The following is an 18,431-nucleotide window of genomic DNA, read 5'->3' as shown; positions in this document are numbered from 1 at the left end:
CATTAAAAAAAGGGATAGAGAATAAGACGGAGAATTGCTTATTGCCCTTATATAAATCCATGGTACGCCCACATCTTGAATACTGCATACAGATGTGGTCTCCTCATCTCAAAAAAGATATACTGGCGCTAGAAAAGGTTCAGAGAAGGGCAACTAAAATGATTAGGGGTTTGGAATGGGTCCCATATGAAGAGAGATTAAAGGGACTAGGACTCTTCAGCTTGGAAGAGAGACAAGTAAGGGGGTATATAAAATCTTGAGTGGTGTGGAGAAAGTGAATAAGGAAAAGTTATTTACTTATACCCATAATATAAGAACTAGGGGCCACCAAATGAAATTAATGGACAGCAGGTTTAAAACAAATAAAAGGAAGTTCTTCTTCACACAGCACACAGTCAACCTGTGGAACTCCTTGCCTGAGGAGGTTGTGAAGGCTAGGACTATAACAGGGTTTAAAAGAGAACTAGATAACCTCCATGAATTTAAGTCCATTAATGGCTATTAGCCAGGATGGGTAAGGAATGGTGTCCCTAGCCTCTGTTTGTCAGAGGGTGGAGATGGATGGCAGGAGAGAGATCACTTGATCATTACCTGTTAGGTTCACTCCCTCTGGGGCACCTGGCATTGGCCACTGTTGGTAGGGAGGATACTGGGCTGGATGGACCTTTGGTCTGACCCAGTATGGCCATTCTTATGTTCCACTGTTAACAATGGGACAGAACAAGTGATATGACCTAGTGTACCACAGCAGAGTCTTTAACAATGTGTAGAAATGAGGTTGCATGGAGCTTGTATCCACTGTGCTTTTTGATGCTCAATGGAATATGTCCTCTCCTTGGAAAGATTGCATTACCTTTTGTGTCTGTGTATTCATATTACAGATTTTAATTTTTTGGGCAGGGAAGAGGAGAAAAAACCATCAGGGAGGATTTTCCCTAGTGGCTGCCATTTGCCTTACAATATGGGACTAGTGAGAATGAGTAAAATGTACTAGATTATGGCTCAGGGCTTCTGCATCTTTGTTTCTCCAATTCTTCCCATCCGTTTTTGGATCTTCTCTTTATTTTAAGAGCAGGGGAGATAGAGCTGTCTAGTGGGCAGCGTGCTAGACTGGGAGCCAGGGGATCTGGGTTCTATTCTTTATGGCAGGTCTTACACGTAAAAAGCTGCAGTGTACACTCTGCAAAGAGAAAAAGTGTCTGCCCCAGAGAGTTTATAATCCAAAAGTCATTAAAGAGTCTGTGGGACTTGGAGAAAGTTCACTTACATCTTTTTTTTTTTTTTTTTTGGTATTGCTTTTTACCTGTAGACCTCACAAAAGACATTGAGGAGGAATGTTGGTTTGAACTTTGCAATGCCTCGGTAATATCTGAATTGTTATTTAAATGTGATTTGTGTGTGTGTAGTTTACAACTTTTTTTTATGCAAGTGCATTTATCATGGAAACAAATACAGGGCCTGGAAATCTTGTCCCTTATGAAAAGTTGTTTTCACAAAGAATGTGGATTTGACTTCTCTGTTTCCCTTGTATAACTATCGAAAATAATTCCTTGGGTCACTGCTGCAAGGTCACTTGTTTTTAGTCTTTCAGCTGGAATGATAGATGTGTCAATGCTTTGAGTGACAAATGAAAAAAGGAAGCACTGGGAAAAGATAGTCAATGTCCTCCAAGATTAATAGTCATCAAGGTATCATACTGTAACAGGGAACCCACAGTGCCCCTCCGGAGTCAGCCCCTTGGCTCCTCTCCTCCGTGAATCAGGGACACTTGAGTCTGGTGCAACACCCGTGTTCTTTATTCATGATCAGTTTCCCACGACCAGTCTCCAACTATATACAGGCTTTACAACTGCTTGACCTACCGCAGGCCTGGTCAGCAACAGACGAGGAGGCTCCTACTCCCTCTAAGCCGAGCCTAACCTCCCCCTCCTAGTCTCCACCCCCCTTTCTCTCACTTCCTTCCAGCCTTATAGCTCCTGCTAATGAGACTGGCAGGTGTAGTCAGTTACCAGGCAAACTGAGGGTGGTTCACCCAGCCCCAATCCATTCTCCCTGATTGGGGCTGAAGTGGCTGGAACTGATTAAGAGCTTGCCTGGAGATGCCATCTTCTTTGAGAGTTAAATCACTTGGACATTGCCCTTTTCCTCCAAGACCAGGTGAACATAATTTCAATATAGGTTTGAAACACTCATAGAAATTGAGCCTATCACCTATTACACTAGTCCAAAAACTTCACTTACCATCTTATAGATTTGCACCTGTTGTGTACAGATAAAGACCCATGCAACCCAAAGGTCAAAGGTGGTGATACGTGAATGAAAAATAACAAAAATTCTGAAAAATTGAAACCTGAATCTGTAATTGTCAAAGAGTTTTTTGCAGAGATTACCTGTTCCAACTTGATTCTGAATCTTTTAATGGTGGAGGGTGGCCTTACATTGCCTGTTAAATTATACCGGTATTTATTTTGCATCGGCGTGCGACTTTTGGATTGTTGTTAAACACTTGACAGTTCCTCATACTCCTGTGATTGCACTTGCTGTGGTAACTATTACATTTTTGATCTATAACAAAACTAGTAGCCACACTGCAGACTTCACGTAAGAAAGCTTTGTGGCAGAGTTTAAGCAGATAGTCAGCTTTACGATTTACATTAGTAACATTATGTGTCCTGTCGTTATAATCTTCTTTACATTCATTGCAATGGTTCTGATTAATGCTGCATTAATTTTAGCACTCATGAGAACTTTAGGTATTTCTGTGTGCAATCCATCTAAAGTTGTTACTGCAAATGATAGTTTGTAAAAGCCTTTTATTACTGTCGTTGGGCGTGTCATTCCTGCCATTATTGTGGAGAGGTGTGGAGATTTAGAGCTTGATTGTAAGTACAGCCTTGAGCAAGACTTGGTGCATGAACTGCCCCAACCCAGGAGTAGCTCTGGGAAGAATTGTGACTCACTGCTAAAAAAAAAAAAAAAAAGTGGCTTTTTTACCATGTGGTAACTAATATGCATGAGTTATCGTAAGGTAAAAAACACAGCAAGAACCAGACATTTCCATTTTACTGTAAACTCAACTCACTGAGATCAGTCCTTAGAGACGTATAAGGGTGTAGATAAGCCCTGAGGGTATGTCTACATTGCAATTAAAAACCCACAGCTGGCCCATGTCAGCTGACTCAGGCTCGCAGGGCTAAGGCTGCAGGGCTGTTTAATTGCAGTGTAGACGTTCAGGCTTGAGCTAGAGCCTGGGCTCTAGGATCCTGCAAGGCGCAGGGTCTCAGAGCTCTGGCTGCAGCCCGAGCCTGAACATCTACACCACAATTAAACAGCCCTGCAGCCTTAGCCCTGCGAGCCTGAGTCAGCTGACATGGGCCAGCTGTGGGTTTTTAATTGCAATGTAGACATTCCCTAACCAAATACCCAGTGCCTAGCCCCAAGACCAGGGGAGCCTATCCAGAGGTGTAAGAGCGTTCTTACTCCATGGCATGGGGATTGTAGAAGATGATAGTTTAGAGACACTCTCATAAGGGACAGTATTATGAACATAGGAATTTGGAGATGTGCCCTGGAGGTGGGGGTTGTGAAGAACGCCTGGCTTTGTGCAGCAGTTCACCAGAGATGTTCTCCAGTTTGTTTTATTAAAGTTTTATTCCTCTCTCATTCACTGGTTTCTTATTTAATGAAGCCCAAGAATCTTTCCTTAGTGTTGTTGAGGTGGCCGGTGTATAGCTTCATGAGCCAGGGGCATAGGGTTTAGGTTGGGTCCTCCAGGATCACTATTGGCACTTCATCACCAATGGTAATCCACCAGTCAGGACAGAATGTCCCTGCTTGTAGCTTTCTGAAAAGTCCTGAGTTCTTAATAGGGTGACCAGACAGCAAGTGTGAAAAATCAGGACGGGGGGGGGGGGGTAATAGGAGCCTATATAAGAAAAAGCCCCAAATATCAGGACTGTCCCTATAAAATCGGGACATTTGTTCACCTTAGTTCTTAAAGATGCCTGCAGCATGCACATTCCCTATGTAAGGTGTCCCCTTACTAAGGCTCAGTGGGGGTGTTTTGATTGGCTAGCCCCCAGCACCAAAAGAAAGGGGAAGGGTTGATGGGAAATCAGGACCCTGAGACTGACAGGCCCCAGGACCAATGGGGAGAGGCCAATGCTCCAGGTCAGCCTGATTAACAGGGCAGGCAGGCTAATCAGGGAGTCAGGGGCCAGAATGAGTCCCGTCATCCATGAGCTAGAAGTGCCTGGGTCGGACAGAGTGAGGCCGAGCTAAGGAGAGAGCAGGGGCCAAAACTGAGCTAGGGAGCAGAGCTGTGCCAGCCAGAGGGGCCAGAAAAGCAGCCCACAGAGCAGACTTGTACTGGGAGCAGAGCTGTAGCAATCAGAGTCAGAGAAGCAGCCCAGGGAGCTAGAGGCAGAGCAGCAGCAGCCGCCGTGCTGAGGCAGGGTGGAGCTGGAGCTGGGTGTGGTTAGCAGTTGGGGAAAGTGAGGGGGCAGCACAGGGAGATGCCCCCAGCCAGGAGGCCTTTCAGGCCAAACTTTAAGAGGGATCATAACCCCAACGGGGCAGGGGCGATGCTGGGAAGAAGGGTCCTGCCACCTAGAGCCTGAGAGCATGTGGCCACCGCCAGAGCAAGTGTCTGACCCACAGCATCCCTGCAGCACAGCCAGGGCCTGAGAAGTGGCCTGGGACTTGTGAGGAACAGAGTTCACTTCCCTTACATTCCAGAGACGCTGGTTGTGATGTCCCTGTGCCACAGAGCGGGGTTATGTGTTTTCCTTTAACCTTTCCCATTTTTTCCTTTTTTTTATTGATTGCTGTTTAATAGAGTGTATTTGCTTTGAATTGTATGTAATGATCATTGGGTCAGGGAAGCATCCAGTGCAGAGAGCACCCCAGAGTGGGGACACCCTAGCCCCTGCCCTAAGTGACCACAACAAGGTTGGGGGTCAAGCTCCTCCAGGAATCCCAGGCCCAGCCTTGTTTGGATTACAAAGATGAGTGGAAGGGCAGCCCTTGAGGTCAGGCAGGCCGCTGGGTAAAGGAAGTGGGAGCGAGGACTCAGATCCTTTCGCTAGTCCACTTCACCAGGGTAGTGTATAAACTAGGAAAGTTCCCCACAATAGTGGGACCATTCCCCTGCTTACACTTGTATAGCCAATACTGATATAGGTGATACATCACCTGATATCAGGAGATCTACCAGCACTTGCATAACCATAGAAAAGTAGCCCTTTCTGTTGATGTGCATCTTGTCACAGAGTACTAGTGCCAAAATAGGGATCTGTGTGCCCTTTATTGCTGCACTGCAGTTCAGGAACCCCACTGCTGCAAATCCATCCACTAGGTCCTGTACATTGCTGAGAGTCACAGTCCTGCATCGCAGAATGCTATTAATGGCCCTGCATACTTGCACAACCATGTCCCCTACAGAGGGATTTTTCAATTCCAAAATGATTTCCCACTGACTGGCTGCAATCTGAAGCTACAAGCCTCTAGATTGCAATTGCCACTCACTTCTCAGCTGTCAGAGCAATGCTCATGCTGGTGTCCCTGCCCTGAAGATCCAGGAATATGGCCTTTTGCATCTGAAAAGTTCTGCAGCTGCTGCTTATTGGCCCAAACCTGCATTATGATGCAATCCCATTAAGTGCTCATTTCTCAGGCCCAGAATCAGCACTTCACCATCTGCAGCTGCTCCTTGGACACCACCACCAACCTTGAATTGGTTTTTCTTTATGTCCCACAGCAAACTGTCCTCCACAAAATCATCATGTCCCCATTGCTGCATTTCTTCCTGCGGCTCTGCAAATACTGGGGGATCATTGCTCCTGTGTTTGCAATGCTCATGATAATAGTGCATAGGTGGACTCCATGCTTCTATCAGAGATGGTGGACAGTGAAAAATGCCATCTCATTTGTGGGATTCTAAAGAGAGGCACAAAAGTTATAGGATATGGTATAATTATGGGATGAAAAAAGTTGCATGATGGGAACTTGAACCCATGCTCCCAGTCACTCCTGCATGACCCGTGTCTGCCCACCATACTTTACCAAAATTTCCTAAAATAAAGTGCACCAGATTGTGAGCTGCACACTGGGATACCTAGCCATGGTGTACCACACTGCATCAAACACAAGCACTCCTAGTGAGTACATGCACCACTGATCCAAGTATACATGTGCACTCACAATACATTAACTGCAGTAGTGATACACCAACATAACTTTTGTCAACCAAACTTTGTATGGTAGACATGGCCTAATGTTTTCTAACAACTCCTTTTTTCCTTATAAAGGAAAAAAAATTTATTTCAGATATTTTGTTCAAATAAAATTATAGTAACGAAGCTGTAACATAGTAATAAAGATGTTACGCTACATTTTACTCAGATTGTCTTATAATAATGACAAGACAATTCCTACCCCAAGGAGCCTACAATCTAAATAGACAAGAAGAACAAAGGGTGGAAGGTAAACAGGGGCACAGGGGGGGGGGGGGGGAGGACTTGTCCAAGTCAACACAACAGGTCAGTGGCAGAGCCAGGAACATAACCAGAGTCTTCTGATAACCAGTCCAGTCATCTATCCACTAGCCCACACCATACTCTGTAAAGGTTATTAATTGAATTGAGCCCTGGCATGAGATCATCCTCATGATTCGAGCTGGTTAGAAATTTTCTGGTAGAATAGAATTTCCTGGTTCTCTGCCAGTTTGCTGGGAAGCCCAGGTTTCTTGGGTCTGGCTGCCACAGCCAGACCATGCCAGGGGTTCCAAACTCCTAGCGGTGGAGCTAGAAGCGTGGAAGCCCTGACTGTAGCTAGGACATGGCTCCAGCTCCAAAGCAAGGAGCCTGGAAGACTGGGGGAGGGAGGTGTCTCAGGGTTTCTATGCTGCTGGACATGGAACTGGGAACCTGGAACCCCTGAGAACCTTGACAATGTCAATTCCAGTCAGCAGCTGATGGCTCAAGAAATGGTATTTCTAAAACAAAATACACGTGTCAGTGTTTCTGAAATAATTCCCCCTTTTCCCGCTAGGATTTCTGGTTCCTCAGAAATGTCAAAACAATTGGTTTTGGTACAAATTGGAGTGAAACCAAATTTTTAAATCTCTCATGAACTGAAAAGTCCTGCGTTTCAGCCAGCTTTATTCATGATACACCAGAAAACAAGATATTATGACATAAAATAATTCTACTCCAGAATACACGGCATGATACAGATCTTGCAATATATTATAGGATATGATAACTCAAGTTAACTCATGTCACTACTCTTTTCTACTTTCCTTATGTTTCCTGTAAATCCATCTTTAGTTTTCCAAATGTTAATCTATTGAACTGCAGTGTACAAAATAAATGGGCTCTTTTAAAAATAGCCTAGTAATATAATGAATTAAAATGACAGTAAAGGGGGGAAAACATCTTACAGTTGTGCCAGAAATCAGTTCAATATGCTGGCTTAGTATTTTTTAAAATGAAATTGGATTTGATAACGTTTAATGCGGTTTTTGCACTGAACACGGTCTGATAAATATTTACATGTTCTGCACTTTATAGATTATATGTGGTCAGACTCAATGATTTCACTGTATGCAGGTAAAAAGGCAATTATAACTTTACAGTGATGTGAGATAAACCAGAAAAGGTAAGTAGTTTATACAGCCATATTTGTTAAAATAAAATATTTTACATTTGTTCAGTGCTTTATATTGTACTCATGAAAAGCAACTAAAGCAAAGATTAGAAACAAGCCCCAGGATGTGAGGCAGAGAACAAATGCCACAGAAAATGGCCACCATATAGCAGTGACATCAGTCTATACCGGCACAGTCTCACTACATCCATCAATAGAGCTCCCTATACACATCACTATTCCTTGGTTATCTGTCAGCAGAACGACATTTGGCTTTTTGCTTATAAAGTTATCAAATACTGACACTTACAAACTTGCGGCCAATTCCTGCAAACCCTGACAAGGATTAGTCATCTGAGTAAGGGCATCAAACTCTTGATTACATGTGTATTGCCTTTTATGCTTAGTTTGGTTACATTGGCACCAGTATCCTTCAAAAATACACATTTCATTTGTTCTCAGCTGTCAATCCCAAGTGCATAGGGCCCTGTGCGGATACAAAATTTGTATCTGCATCCCATCGGCAAATGTGGTCCGCAGATATAAAGCGGATATCTGTGGATTTGCAGGACTCTACAGATGCAGATACTGTATTTACGCTCCAATCCTGCTATGTGTTCTGTGCAGGTGAGTTAGATCCTGCAAAGGGATCTGCATGGGTAGGCCATTGCACCTCCCATTGACTTCAATGGGAGGTGCAATGGCCTACCCATGCAAGTCAATGGGATCTTCACCAGTTCAGGGGTCTGCGCAGATGAATCCATTTACCAAATCTAGCCCATAGATTGTAAGCTCTGTTTTGGGGAGATATGGAAGAGCCCACACCTTGGAGTCTAGGATATTTATATGCAATTTTGATTATTCAGATTCTGACTATTACATGTTAGTGTATGAATTTGCATATGCGCGCAAGCATATGTGTTATGTAAAGCATTTAATTAGTGATGGCTGCACTCAGCCCATCCCACAAGGAAAGGCTATACAAATCTGCTAAAGAAGTCAATATGTTTATTTAGTTAGTTATATTCATTTAAATTATAACTAACATTTCTGGGGAATTTTCAAAAGAGCCTAAATCACTTAGCACAGGTCCCATTAAAAGTCAAAGGCCTTGCCTTTACTAAGAATAAAAGGTGTGTTCTTAATACTAGTTTTCAAATACAAGTTAACATGAGGTAAAATACTAATGAAGAAAAGGCAGCTGGTAATTAACACAAATTAGCAGATTAATAGCCCCCCCATAGTCTATCTAAATCTGCTAACATGTTTTAAAACTGCTGTGTCTTCAGTAGGGTTTTATCTTGTGTTAGTTAGTGTGTATTAGCTAATGAGTTAAGACCACACCTTTTTCCTAGTGAAGATGAACCCAAAGCAATGTGTGCTCCTAAGTCACTTGGGCACATTTGAAAAGCCTATGCTGCTACCTATCATGCACCTGATGTAAATTTGAAATGTGGTGAATTTGCAGGGGGGAAAAGGATACAATTTTAGTCAATCTGATTATGTGTTGCCCATTAGGACTGCTGCCCCTGGGGAAACTGGAACGCAGAGTATAGAAAGTGATAAAAAAATCCACACTTCGGGTCCGAGGAAAGGAAAGTGAGAAAGACCTGACACATGATGCAGTAAAGTGAGGGTTATGGACATTATGACAGCTTGCCACCAATATTTATTGTGGCATGGGGAATATTTATAAAGAAGTTATTCTGCATTCTGCTCTGGTAGGAAAATATTGCTCTTGATTGTGGTGGTTATTTGCTAAATATCACAACAAAGCAGTTGCTGGTCCAAAACCACCACCACCTTTGGAGACAGCTTGTGTTACTGAAATCTCTATTAAACCAAGAAAATGGGCAACCACCAGCAAAATGTATGAAAACACTTGAGTTGCTGGTGCTTCCTTTATGAAAAATTCACCATTTCAATTGATTTATCATAATCTTGACAATATTTTAGCAGTACCTTTAAAACACTTCATTTACTTTGTTACCAAAAATAAGGACAAGAAAAATGTCTCAAAAAAGGTTGAAGGAAGAGGACAGCATCAGCATTGACAAGTGGCAGCGGAAAGGAAGAGGAATGGTGGTTAACAAATTTATTTTAATACATCCTGTAACCTCATGATTGATTATAGGAAAAAACAGATTGTTTCATCCTTTTTCCACGATTGGATTGTCTAGTTAAATCCAGAATTGCCAATGTGCAATAAAACACCTTTGTGAAAGCAAGGATCTCTCTAACTCATCATTCCACCCTCCCCTCCAGCACAAAACAATGCATAAAAGCCACAAAACTGATTACCATCAGCAGAGTTTTCTTTTTAATGCATTAGACCTTTAATCTTTTCTTAAGTGATAGCCATTAGAATTATTAAACTACTTCCCCTCCTCCTGCCAATGTGTATTTTTTGAATGAATTGACTCAGGTATTTAAAATATATTACTGCATCATTTCCACAAACCCCCCATCTGTCTTTCAGAGTAAATCTTGCATTGTTTAGTTTAATGAAGTCCTCCCAGCACCTTCTGCAAAGCCTGTAGCTCCCTGTTAGCTGCAGCAACTGCTGCTATTCTCTGTCGTCAATGGGATCCCAGGGATTCCTAAATTCACAGGGATTCCTCCAGATAGGATTCAAAGCAGAAAGAGGTCTCCCCACTACCATCATCTGCTGGGAGAGGATCTCTGGTCTCAGGGATTCTGATTTCACTTTCCACTTCCCTTTCAAGCCCATGAATTGAGCAAGTATTGGCTTAAAGAATGTCCTGACCCATTTATAACAATTTACACACTTCTAAAGGGATTACAGCACTGAAAGCTCAATAGCTAGCAGTGGCGGGCCAGAGAGGTTCTTTTCATACAGGAAAGAACTAAAACGATTGGCCCAGATGTTCAGAAGTGACTGGTGATTTGGTGTGCCAAGTCCAAGACATCTTAAAGGGTGGGGGTCTGTTTTTTCAGAAATTGATGAACATCCACTCTTTGAATATCAGGCCTTTTAAAGCACCTCATGCTGGGCTCACAAAATTTGAGGTACCCCAAATGACTAGTCTTTTTGAAAATATTGGCCAATGATTAACATTATTATTAACTATGATTTAAATGTTAACACCTAGAGCCCAAGAAGTTTGGGATCCCATTGTGCTAGACGTTGGACAAATAGTATGCGGCAGTCTCTGCCTCACTTTTAAATTTAGGGCTTGTCTACATGGCAAATTACTGCCCAGTCAGCCAGGGTATGACTACAGTCCACCAGCTTGCTGCACAGTAACATCCTATGAGGACAAGCCCTTAGTGTAAATGCAAGGCCTATAAACAGGATGAATTAATAGTGCTGGTTTAAAACACATATGATGGAGAAAAACTTGGCTAAATTCTTCTACCAAATGCAACCTCACTGACTTTTGATCCATGCGGTCTACTGTCCTTTGAGAAGAGTAACATTTAGGCACTGTGGGAAAAGCATTTTGGTAGCGCAGATATTGTGCATTTCTGCACATTATGGTCCAATCCTACAAACACTTAAGCACATGAGTAACTTGACACATGTGAGTAGTCTCCCTGGACAGAATTCAATTCATGCTTAAGTGTCTGCAAGATTAGGGGCTTTGAAGAACTCAACTTGTTCCACAAGCAAAATTTAGCAGCTCACACTTCATTTGTTACAGTCAATTTATCTTCAATAAATAAATTAGCATCTTAAAACAGAACAAGTAATTTTCTGACATGAATAAAAGAGGGTGCTAGATATATACAATAATGAAACATTGTAAAGTCAAGGTAGCATAAATTATGGGTTACAATAAGCATAGATAATATCAAAAGCTAGATCAATGATTTATTTTTAAAAAGTTCACCCACTTGGCCCATTTTCCCCTCACAGTTCATTTGTCTGTGATAGGCAATAGGACATTCCATTTATCTTAATTTTTTTATTCTTGTCAACCACATTCCTATAGTGGTTTTTGGTTTTGCAACTATAAACAATAAGACTGCAGCCAGTAAATGTGTCTACTATCATCAGTAGATAAGGAGGTACTATATTTGATTTATGAAATAGTGTAAGGGAGCGATAACTCACACGGCAGCGCCTCCTGCTAGTCGTCCAGGGAATTAGCATTCCAGCCTCTGGAGTGCCCTCTGCAGGCTGGTGTCTCACTTGCCACTGCCCCCCCCATGTCCATCCTGGACCCCAGTGCCCCTTCTCTCAAGGTTCTGCCCCCTGCAGTACCCCACAGTCTCACTAGGTCTCCCCACCCTGGGGAACCCCCACCTCACCTCAGTCTTTGGCTACTGCCAGTCACCATCTAGCCCCCACTCACAGGGGCAGACTGCAGTGTAAAAGCCACTCATCATTGGCAAGGAGGGTTTGGACCTGCGGCCTCTGCCTACCCTTGGGCTGCCCCTGTGCAACCCCCAGTACCTTCTTGGCCTTTATCAAGGTCTGCAGCCTAGAGGTTTTCCAGGCTGGAGCTCCCCAGCCCTACTCCACTTTAAGTACCTGGCTCAGCAGCCAAACCCATCCCTCTCAACAGCTAGAGAGAGTGTCTCTCTTTAGCTTCTGGCCCCAGCCCACTTATATAAGGGCCAGCTGGGCCCTGATTAGGCTGGCCACAGCTGTGGTCAGCAACTCACTCAGCTTCTCACTCCCTTTCCCTGCTTTTAACCCTGCTGCTTTTAACCCCTTGAGGGCTGGAGTGGGGTGACCACCCCGCTACAAATAACGTCTCTCTTCTGGAGAGATGAATTCAGCTGTTGTCTTAGATCACAAATGAAAATAAGTTTGGCTGGATCAGCTTAGTCCTTGGTAAATAGCTCTCTTTGTAACAAAACAATCAAAACTTTGGCACAAATTGGCAGCATAATTATTTGTCACTGGCTATTTGGAAGAGATGCAGGTGTGGGGTGTTTAGGTCATGATTAGGATGCATAGCTATCCTTTTGTGAGGAACCTTGCATACAAGGTGAGAAATCCTTCTCTCAGTTGCATCAAAGTATCCCCAATGAAGCCACCTAAGAATATTGCACAATCTTCTACTGAACATCTCAGTTTTAGACCTTGCCAAAACAGACCAAGATTAACAGGTTAGCGGATTGAAAATTAACTAAATTGTGGCAAATTAATAGAGTCACAGATTTTAAGGCCAGAAGAAACCATTAGATCATCTAGTCTGACCTAGATATACATATGACTCAGAAACTCCTCCATATTAAGAGACAATTAAGGCTGCAAAGGCAAGCATTCAAAAGTTAGGAAATGCCACAATTAAGGTTGTCTGTATACCCTTAATTCAGCCCTTTGTGTGTATATGTATTATGATACAATACTTATTTACATGACCACATACTATTTTTGCCATAGAACTCTTGCTTAATTCAGTGAACTTGATCTGAGAATGAATCAGGGTTGGGTAAAAGAAACTTGTCTATAGAACTGCTGAGTCTCAACAAAAATGTTGTCAGAATTTTTTAGTTTGGACAAGATAATATATTTTTCCCTGGCCTTGTTCTTGGAAAAGGCTGAATAGTTTTGGCTGAAAATTTCCAAACTAATTCAGCCTGAGGCAGACAGACAGCATGGAAAATTTCAGCCCAAATGGTTAAAATGTAGCAATGTTAAAAGCAACTGAAAACCGCGTTTTATAATGGAAAGTGTTAACAGGCAGTGCTACCTGTCCCACTTTATATATAAATAAAATAAAGTGGAACGGGAAGCACTGCCTATTAAGGTTGCCCAACACTTTCCATGTGTTAATGATATTGTACTAAGGACAAAAAAACAAACAAACAAACAAAAATCTAGTAAGGATCAGGCTGAGCTCATCTCAATAATTTCTGCTTGTGCCCTGAGCTAACATTTGAAGTCAGATCTCCAGAAGTGAGGGCTAGTATATTAACCAAATACACCATCTACCCTTATAGTAACAATATAGCACCTTTAATCCGAACATCTTAAAGTGCTTTGCAAACATTACTTTAGCCTCACAATAGCCCCAGGAGGAATGCAAGTGTCCCATTTTACAAATGGGGTAACTGAGGTGCAGTGGGGTTAAATGTGTTGCCTCACCTCCACAGAGGAGTTCTATGGCTCTCCTATCGCTAAATCCAGTGCCTTAGCCACAAGACCACCTTTCCGCAGAAAGATTCATGTTAGAACTGACTGCAACAAATTAGGTGAGGGCAAGACAAGTTAAGTTTTAAGTTTTAATAAACACAACATCAGCTGCTCCAGAACTATCTTTTACCACTAGTATTTTATACAAGTGACTTTTTTCCAAAAAAGACTTGAGCCAAATGATACTATGCATTTTGCTGGAAAGGAGGTGGAAAGAAGAGTCAGGAAATGCTGTAAACCATATGGGTGGGGAAGATCAGAGGAAGACCTCTTAACTCCATGGAGCTTAAGGATCCATGAGAAAAGCTAACTTCCCTGACATTTCCATCCAAGTTACTCCCAATTCTATGCCTTGGACATCTGTCTCCAAATGATTCCCAACACCATATTTGCATTCTAACCCCTTCCCTCTCCTCAGAGCAGGAGACATCACGGAGTAGAAATTAAAGGATTCTTTTAGTAGTGTGCATTTTCACTGGTCTTTTAGATGGTATTTAAACTGTTGCCAGGGTTCATGCCACCAGTGACTCCTTTCCTGCTCATCTCAGTACACACACAGACCTGTATATCCCCACTCCAGTCCACAGAGCCCAAACTGCACAATGTTAGTACAAAGGAGCTTTCCTGGAAAGGGGAATTAGGGGCAGGTCACAAACCTACACTCATTCTTATGTAGCCACTGGGACATTACCTTTTCTTTTGACTCCTTCCCTCCCCGCTCTATTACACACCATAAGGAATAAGGAATAAGGCCTCTTAATAAAGTATCTAGCAGATTAACTTCTGTATGTTGCTAGAAACAGAGCCTGATTCATCACTGCATTGACTCCTCTTATGCCAGTCTAAGGCCTGGTCTACACTACAGGGTTGGGTGTCGACTTAACGGTGGAAGTGTCTTCACTTAAATTTGGCTCCTGCTGCTGTAAATGCCTCTCTGCGCCAATTAACACCACCTCCCTGAGTGGTGTAGAGTCACAGTCGATGTAATTCGGTTGATACGGTGTCAATATAAACACTGCATTGCTTACATCAACTGTTACAGGCTTTCAGGAGCCATCCCACAATGCCCCACACTGACAATACAATCAAAACAAGTGTTCCTGGTTAGGACATGCACCACCTACACAAGGAGCACAGTATGCGCACACACACAGACACACACAGAGACACACACACACACACACGCGATTTAAGAACTGCGGTGGCTGCATGCCAACATAACTTAGGTCAACATAATTATGTAATGTAGACATGGCCTAATACTATTGAAATCAAATGGGATAAAGTTGGAATGGGGCTGTGATGAATCAGCCCAGAGAGTACAAAGTGCTAATACTGATATAGTTGGTGTTATTTTTGCAGACCTCATGAGTCAAATGTTGGCTTCTCACTGCAGTGAAGCTGTAGGACACTTGGAAGTACAAATGAAACACAGCTCTTTGGACAACATGACAAGGGTGCTGACAAATACAGTAGTCTAGTTTTATGTAAATTTGTTAGTTTTTTTCCCCAGAGCTCACTGCTTACCGATTTCCTTTATTCCACAAGCATAATGCCAAATGCTTTTGTGTGTGTGTTTATTCTGCAGACTATGACCACACGTTAACCCCATTAGTATGGTTTTAACTTTTGCCTTTAAACCTTGTGCAATGTTAGGACACTTAAAGCAGAACAAAATGAAGGGAAACATGACATAAAAAGAAATTTGTTTAAACAATTGGAATCACATTTGCTCTGTGATATGGTTTAAGGGTTTCCACATATTCAAGTTTGGGTATATGTACAGCCCAAAGCAAACAGTTGCTGGGAAGGAAGATAAAAAATGAACTTTTAAGAGATATTATTTATGAAGTCCTCTTTACCAAGCCTGCAAATGCAGTCATTTCAGATACATACTTGATATGAAATGCAGCTATTGCTTGGAAAAAAAACCCACTTGTATATCAATTGATGAAATATAGCATAATGATTATCTAATGGGTATAATAAAATAACCTCAAATGATTAAATCTGCTATGTCCTAATTTATGTCATTACTTTACTTACTAGGAAACCTTTCTTAATAAACACTTGGTAGAATAGATGTCTTAAATATGTATAATTTTAGACCTTTTACATATACTGCAACAGAGATCAGGTTTTGGCATATCATCATTCGCAGTTCCAGCCTCAGAAGTACTTTGAGAAAATTAGAGGTCATAAATTACTAATTACATAAAACTTACAATTGCCAAATTATGATTGTTTCCAGAAATGAGATTACTATAGCAAAAAACAAATAGTGTGGCTTCCTAGGATTGCAAGATTCTGGGCCAACAAACAGAAAGATTTTCAGAGATGTGTCCAACACTGATCTAAGGTAAACCGTAATTTTACCATTTAAGGGTTGCATATATTTACTGAAAGATAAATGAAGTCAGCTGTAATTGCACAGAGAAACCATCACATCCCATGGCTAGTAACCTCCAAGTGCGTCCCAGGGAATTGACTAAAAGTTGTCTACAATTCTCTCATTGTCACATACTATTTATCTCCTTTGACTTTTACTTTGCCACTATAATCAGCCCAGAGAAGGAGTGGGTGTGGGATGTACGCAGTGTTGTTGTAGCTATGTCAGTCCCAGGATATTAGAGAAACAAGGTGATTGAGGGAATATCATTAATTGGACCAACTTCTGTTGGAGAGAGAGACAAGCTTTCGAGCTACACAGAGCTCTTCTTTGGGTTTGGGAAAGGTACTCAGAGTGTTTGCCTTTATCTTAAGGGACCATTCAAGGTGAAGTGGCCCAATAACACATCTGTAGTCATAGGATAAAAGTGGGGGGCACTAGTGGATTACAGATAATAGTAATAAACCAGAAATCCAGCATCTGTGGGTGAACACTTTTCACAAAGCAATCACTCTATGTCTGACCTATCAGTCCTCAAAGGAAAGCTGCACAACACTTTCAAGACGAGCCTGGGAGCTTAAACTCATAACTTTGCTAAACACTAAAAACCGTGGTCATATGACTACAGGGGTGTTAATGGGCAACTTCACCTTGACTGGTCCCTCAGAATATGCGCAAATTACTTATGTTAAACTATCTGTTCGACCTTGTATTTAGCTGCGACACTCAGTACCTTTCCCAGACCTCAGGAAAAGTCCTGTGTAGCTCGAAAGCTTGTATCTCCCACCAGCAGAAGTTAGTCCAATAAAAGATATTATCTAACACGCCTTGTCTCTGAGTGTGGAATGGTAAACCAAAATGTAGAAACTTTTTTATCTCATTAATTCATTAGGGTCTGCACTGTTAACTGTTTTATTGCTCTAAATATTAGATTTTCCCATTTCCAAAATGTGAATATAAAAATACAGGATGGATCTGAATGGCTCTCTCTTCATAAGCAGGCAAGTTAAAGGAAAAAGACAGTGAGCTGAACAAGAAAAATGCAATGACAATTTTTTATAGCATCCTTCACATACAGTACTACAAAGCCCCTGTACGAACACAGCTAGAGTTAGTATCCTGTACCTTGTGGAGTCATTTACACCAGTGCAAAGGGACTGAGAAACACTGCCCTTCTGATTTCTAAGCATTTTGCACCCTCTATACACTGGTGCAAATGACTCCAAAGGTGCAGGACAACAATGAATTGGGCCCAGTGTTCTACTTAAGATCTAAAGTGACTCAGAGGTTTTGCGGACAAGGGGCAAGATTCCAGAGAGATGACGTGGAACAACAGAGACTGCCAACTTGGGAGAGTCATAGGGGAGACAGCAGGCCAAAAAAAACAGGTGTGAGGAGGAAAATGGGTCATTGTTAGAATGGAGAAAGTCAATGGAGTCTGTAAAGGCAGGAAAGCTATCTTGAGTGGCATTCAGAAAAAACAGTTAAACTGAAGGTGACCTAGGACATGAGACATGTGATCCTGAAATTGAGAGAGGGAGGATTTTGGGAGACCATTAAAAAGAAGAGCATAGTTGTTAAGAAGAGAAGCGTTAACAACCTCTGCCTTTTGGGATAGTGAATGTGAGGGCAGTAATCTCCTACAGTGATAGGGTTGTCAATTGTCTAATTGCACAAACCCAAACACCCTTGCCCCACCACCACTCACTCCATCCCCCCTCCCTCCGTCACTCACTCTCCCCCACCCTCACTTTCACTGGGCTGGGGCATGGGGTTGGGGTGTGGAAGGGGATGTGGGCTCTGGGCTGGGTCCAAGGGGTTCGGATTGTGGGAGGGGGCTCCTGGCTGAGCCTGGGGCAGGGGGTTGGGGTGTGGGAGGGGTGCAGGCTCTGGGAGGGAGTTTGAGTGTGGGGGGGCTCAGGGCTGGGACGGGGGTTGGGGTGTGGGAGGGGGTTCGGGGTGGGGGCTCCAGCCGGGCGGCGCTAACCTTGGGCAGTTCCTAGGAAGCAGCCGGCATGTCCGGCTCCTAGGTTTAGGGGTGGCCAGGCGGCTCTGCGTGCTGCCTCTGCCTGCAGGCACTGGAGCTGCGGAGTCAGCGTTCGAGGCGGGGGCAGTGTGCAGAGACCCCCTGGCCTCCCCTGCACCTAGGAGCTAGAGGGACTTGCTGGCTACTTCTGGGAGCGGTGTGGAGCCAGGGCAGCTAGGGAGCCTGCCTTAGCCCCCCCTGTGCCGCCTACTGGACTTTTAGGGGCCTAAATCTCCTGGATTGGCTTCAGTAACCAC

Source organism: Emys orbicularis, chromosome 1 (assembly GCF_028017835.1).
Source record: "Emys orbicularis isolate rEmyOrb1 chromosome 1, rEmyOrb1.hap1, whole genome shotgun sequence".
NCBI classification, from domain to species: Eukaryota; Metazoa; Chordata; order Testudines; family Emydidae; genus Emys; species Emys orbicularis.
This window is presented reverse-complemented; position numbering follows the sequence as displayed.